Source organism: Sminthopsis crassicaudata, chromosome 3, assembly GCF_048593235.1.
Source record: "Sminthopsis crassicaudata isolate SCR6 chromosome 3, ASM4859323v1, whole genome shotgun sequence".
Lineage (NCBI taxonomy): Eukaryota > Metazoa > Chordata > Mammalia > Dasyuromorphia > Dasyuridae > Sminthopsis > Sminthopsis crassicaudata.
Genome location: NC_133619.1, coordinates 503,073,796 through 503,079,861, shown reverse-complemented (window position 1 = coordinate 503,079,861; position 6,066 = coordinate 503,073,796). Strand labels below are relative to the sequence as shown.

General features: G+C 33.7%; 1 pseudogene; it reads right to left on the bottom strand.

Moving 5' to 3' along the window:
* Positions 1 to 244: 244 nt before the first annotated feature.
* On the bottom strand, positions 245 to 6,066 carry LOC141562256 (olfactory receptor 8B3-like; annotated as a pseudogene).

Sequence of the window (6,066 nt, the reverse complement as noted above, 5' to 3'; positions counted from 1 at the left end):
CTCTTACTTGTGATGTAATCTCTTGTATAAAAGCTATGTATCTTTACTACTTCTTTAGCCCTCCTACCATGAGCTTTCCCTTTCCCTTATCTCATGATGAGATGGCTCATCCACCAGAGGTTTTAATAAACAACCTTTCTGCTTTCTACTTAGTGATCTCTGAGTAGTCATTTTGGGTAAGGGTCTTCTACATCCCTCACACAAGGCAAAAAAAATAAATCTTGATCCTTGAGTTCAAAACAAATTATGAAACCCCTGTTGCTGTCTTTGTAACCATTCTTTTCAAGGTTTTGTTCATGGCAGCCTGAACATCTTTATTCCTCAAACTGTAAATAAGGGGGTTTAGCATGAGCACCACATTTGTGTAAAAGACTGAAGCTACTTTGCCCTGGTCCACAGACCCTGATGAAGAGGGCTGGAGATACATGAATGAACCTGACCCAAAGAAAAGAGCAACAACAATTAGGTGGGAGCTGCAGGTGCTGAAGGTTTTGGACCTGCCTTCAGTGGAGCTCATGCTCATGATACTGAACAGAATAAGAGCATAAGATGCAAAAATGGTGACACTAGGTACTATAATGTTAATGCCCACAACAATGAAAACTACCAGCTCATTGATATGGGTGCTGGTGCAGGAGAGCTGGAGGAGGGGGAGGATATCACACATAATGGTTTATGATGTGAGCATTACAAAAGGACAGTCTCAGCATGCATCCAGTGTGGCCATGGCACCAATAAACCCCATAGTATGTGCTCCACCCAATAGCCAAGAGCAAACCTAATTGGACATAGTGACATTATACAGCAATGGATTATAGATGGCAACATAACAATCATAAGCCATTATTGTCAACACATAGATTTCAGAGATAACCAAAAAAAAAAAAAAAAAAAAAAAACAGAAGAAATTGAGCTGAGCCAAACATCCTGAATAAGAGATGATGTTTTGCTTTAGGACAAAATTCATCAACATTTTGGGAGTAAAGAGAGAGGAGTAGCAGATATCTATGAAAGATAAGTTAAAGAGGAAATAGTACATAGGAGTGTGAAGCTGAGAATTCATCCTGATTAAAATGGTCAATCCCAAGTTTCCCATTATAGTGATCATACATCCCCATAAATAGGAAGAATAGGGGTAGCTGGAACTCTGGTTGATCTGTTAAGCCTGCAAGGATGAACTCAGTGACTGAAGAGGCATTTTGCAAAGCTATGTTTTTTGAGGGATCTATGAGAAGAGAAAAAGTGCACTGCTAAAAGAAAAAAAAAACTAAACCCTTTCCCCCAGTTATGAAAAACAAAGCAATTCTGAAAAATTTTGTAAAGCATCACCATGCCATGCTATCAACCCCAAAATATTGAGGGATTTTGATTGGCTGAGTAACAATCTCCATGAATTTGATGAATGATGAAAATTGTTCCTAGATTCCCCTGCAGAGTAACAATTGATTTCCTCACATTCCAAAGAAAAAAAAGACAGGAAAATTACAATGGTTTCCCCCTCCTCCCCAGCTCTTCTTGTATTAGTCACCTTGGATAAATACTTTAAGTATTGTCCTGATTTCAGACGTCATGAAATAGTACCTCAAAGAGTTCTATAGAATCCTGTAATCAAAGTATTATACCTAACATTAGTTATATTTATTATTAGCCATATTATCAATAATGTTATTAGTAATAAAAACAATAATGGGAAACATTTTCATAGCAACTATTGTATGTCAGGTTTCCTCCCTAAATAACTTCCAAATTTATCATTTAAATTTCATAATCCTGGTAAGTAGATGCTATCATTATCCTCAATTTATACTTGAGGAAACTGAGACAAATTAAGTGACATTGCTCAAAGTCATACAGGGTCACACAGTGCCTGACGTAGATTTGAATTCAGATTTCTAACTCCAGTTCCATAGGCCCTGTACTTTGAAACATCTAGTTTTCTGAAATAATGAGTTCTTTTTTTCTAAGTATGGAGTCCTAAGGAGGTAGAGGGCTACCCTATTATTTTTGAATGTTCTCTTCCATATTCTTACTTACATTTTACTGAAAGACTTATATGAGCCAGTGACAGAGTTCTGGAATGTGGTATTTTATAAAAGTTCATATCTCAAGTTGGCAAGGCAAGGAGGAGAAAATAGTAATAAAAATTTTGAAAAAAATCCCTCATCCTCCCTCCATCTGGACATGAGTTCTCCTAAAGGAAAATAATTCTAAAATAGTGATCAGAAATTCACTTTGAGAGACACTGATGAGAGACACTAGCTCAGAAAAGCCAGATTTTACTGGGGCAATCAGAGCAACTACCTCAGCCTCTGAATGAGATATAAAAATTCCAGGATCTTACTGTGACTTCACCTGGAATGTCTGTTCCGTCTACAGAGGAGGAAATAATGCCTAGAGGTATCTCCAAAGTCAACAAATGATAGGAAACTGAAAGTTTTATTCACGGTGTGAAAATTCCAAGGACCCAATTGTAAACAAGGAGCAACCAACAAGTTCTCACTCTGAGAACAGACTCTTCAGGGAGAAGGAATTACAAAGCCCATGTTTATTCACTGTTATCAAAGAGTTTATTTTTTTCTCTCAAAGGAAGCAATCCTCAACTCAACTCTTAACTTCACAGTAGGGATTATTGATTCCCAGACTTTTACACTGGTTCACAAAATTTTTTTAATCTTGGTTCTATCAGAGAATTTCTCTCTTAAACAATGTCTTATGTGGTTATCTCTAAGACTTTTTTTTTACATGATTTAAAAAAATAGAACTTATCTCTCAATAGCAGTCTATAAGTTTCTATCAATATGGAATCAGGATAGTTAAAGAAAATTGTTCTATTTCTATATAAGGGGAACATATATTCTCTACCATATATAATACAAAAGCCAGACTCATTGAGGTTTTCAAAAAGCTAGACTTTTTTTTTCTTATTCCCATTTTGGATAGATAGGAGTTAATGTTAATTACACACACACACACACACACACACAGGCCCACCAGTGCACCACATCTCCCTCTTCCTCTCCCTTTCCCTCTCCCTCTTCTTCTTCCTTTCCCTCTCCTCTCTCTTCCTCTCCCTTTCCTTTTCCCTTTCCCTCTCTTTCCTCTCCCTCTCCCTCTTTCTCTCCCTCTCCTTTCCCTCTTCTCCCTCTCCCTCTCCCGCTCCCTCTCCTTCTCCCTTTATTTACAGCTCCAACTATTTATTGCATCCTTCCATCCATCAGCAAATGGCAACAAATTAGTAACTTCCTTGATGATGTGTCTTGTTTTGCTTTTTTTAAAAAGTAAAAGAATACATGAATGAAAGAATGGGGCTTTGATAAGAGTAGGATGGCAGTACTCCCTATGTGGTAATGCTATTTTTTCTTATGTATATTCCATCATGGTCTGTAAACAAAACTTTTAAAAACTACTTCTTTAATACCAATTAAAGACAAAAATATATTCTACAAAATCAAAAGAGATATTATCAAAAGTGAAACAAACTTTACTAAATTAATAAATGACTAAGAGATGTTGAAAAGTAGATAAATCAATATATTTTAAAAGAAGAAAACTCAATTACCAGCATCAAAAAGAAGAAGATATCAAAGCAAAGGAAAGGGAAAAAAAGGAAATTATTAGAAATTGTTGGTTCTATCGGTCAATGAAACTGAAAACTTAAAAATGAATGAATAATTAAACTATAAAATATTCAGATCAATAAATGATGAAAATTTAAATGATTCAATAACAAAAATAGAAATTGAATGAGCCATGAATTGACATCAGGAAAAAAGTTCCAAATGGATTTAGAATTGAATTCTATTAAACATTTAAAGAATAATTAATTCAAATTTTCTACAAACTGTTTACAAAATAGGAAAAATAGAATCCTACGTAATTGCCCCTATGATTCAAATATGGTCATGGTACCTAAATCAGGAAGACTCAAAACAAAAAGTGAATTTAATAGACCAATATCAGTGTTAATGAACATTGATATAAAAATCTGAATAAAATGGTTAGTGACAAGGAAGGCTATAACAGCATGGGAAAGATCACTAACTGGGATTTATGCCAGAAATGAAGGTTATTTCAACATTAGAAAAACTATAAACATAAAAGATCATAATAATAACAACAAATTATATTGTTTAATTAAGAAAAAAACTTTTCACAAAATGCAACAGCTTTTTGTTTTTAAACCACAATAAAATAGTAATAAACGGACTTTTCCTTAATATAAGTAACTTTTACCTAACATCAAGAGGTACAATTATATATAAAACCAAAATAAACTAGATATTTTTACAATAAAATTAGTATAAAGATGTCCATTATTCACCACTACTCTTCATTATGGAAATATTAGCCTTCTCCCTAGAAAATGAAAATAAAATGGTGATTAGCAAAAAGTATAAAAATTATAACTTGCAGATGATATAATAGTTTATTTAGAGAATCACTGAGAGTCAATTAAAAATTAATCATAGTAAAAATTTCACTAAAGTACAAAAATATAAAATAAATGATCAAAATGTTTGACTTATCAAAAATTTAAACAGGAAGAGATAGAAAGGAAAAATTACAATTAAAATGAATACAGAATTTATAAAATAATTGGGAATCTTTTTTTCTCTCTTCTATACATAAGAACTATATAAATACAATAATACTCCTGACATAAATAAATAAGGATGTTGAGACCCTGGATCTTTAAAATAAGCCGGAGTCAAGATAAGCAAAAGTCTTTATTCTTGGTCTTTTGGGGTCACTGTCAGGGGATCAAATATAGCAATCTCCACACCTCCTTCTTCTCCACCACCAAAGAATGATCCTCTTTCTCCTATTCCACCTGCTGATCTCTCCTCCCTTCTCTCACCACACCAACAGATCGAACCAGCATAGAGTTGAGTAGGGACATTCTCCAAACATGTTAATAGAGAATTGTCCAATTGGTAATTAGCCTTAAATGCTAGGTTAAGTGCATCTGCTCAGTTCTAGCCTTTTACATAAGGGTCTAAACAACTGAAGAAGTAGTAATTGTTCATTAGTAAGTTATGACATATTATTCCCTCTTTTATTGAATCATAGCAATGAATCTACCAAAGGATTATTTCAATAACAAAATTCATCAGGGGAAGAAAAAGATAAATAATTTCAAAGGAAATCATAAATGGGAATATAAAAATAATATGGCCAAACCAGATCTCAATCTAAACAACAGCAATGATTATCAATATGTTTTCAGACAGGTTAGTTATTCAGTATATAAAAGGAAACAAGTAGTATAATAAAGAGCAGCAGAGTTATTGATAAATCCAAAGACACCAATCAAAGGAGTAAGGATTTACCACAAAACTTCTAGGAAAGCTGGAAAGCAAGTTGGGAAAAAAGGAATCCAATATCTCATGTTAAAAAATTTATAAACTCCAAATGAATAACATAGAAAGATAACCTCTTCAGAAAATTACAGGATCAAAGAAGAAATTAAAATTTGGGGTATAAAATTTGTGATCAAAGGAGCAATGTTGGTTCTGAGAATGTAGCAAGATACTGACTCTGTTGTAGTGATTTGAAAATGTGTAATTCTAATTCTAAAATCCTTAAAAATTGTGTTATATCTTATCATGCTTTACACTACAAATATATCTTTGAGTTGTTTCTATGTTTTTTTTTTAAGAAAAACACTTATTTTTGATTCACAACTTTGTAAATAGATTCTCAATCAGAGATGACTATTTAGATTGGTTTTGAAAATGTATAAAACTTATACAATACCAAGATGGAAGCTTAAAGGTAAGGACTCACCTGAGCTCTTCCCCAAGTCCCTCCAAATACTTTTAAATAATTTCACAAACAAATTCTTTTAAAGCATGAGAATTCACTATATATATATAACAATTTTCCAATGGAAGACAACTTGGAAGGTCAACAGGAAAGGTCTATTACAAGGTGAGAATAGAACATAGTACGGTGCAGGCCATGCCTGGAAGCCTTGCCTCCCCAACCAGGAGATGTCCTTGGAGACCTTTGAATAAGTGACAGCAGAGCTGGTTTCCAGACCTCTCGCCCACAGATACAAAACAT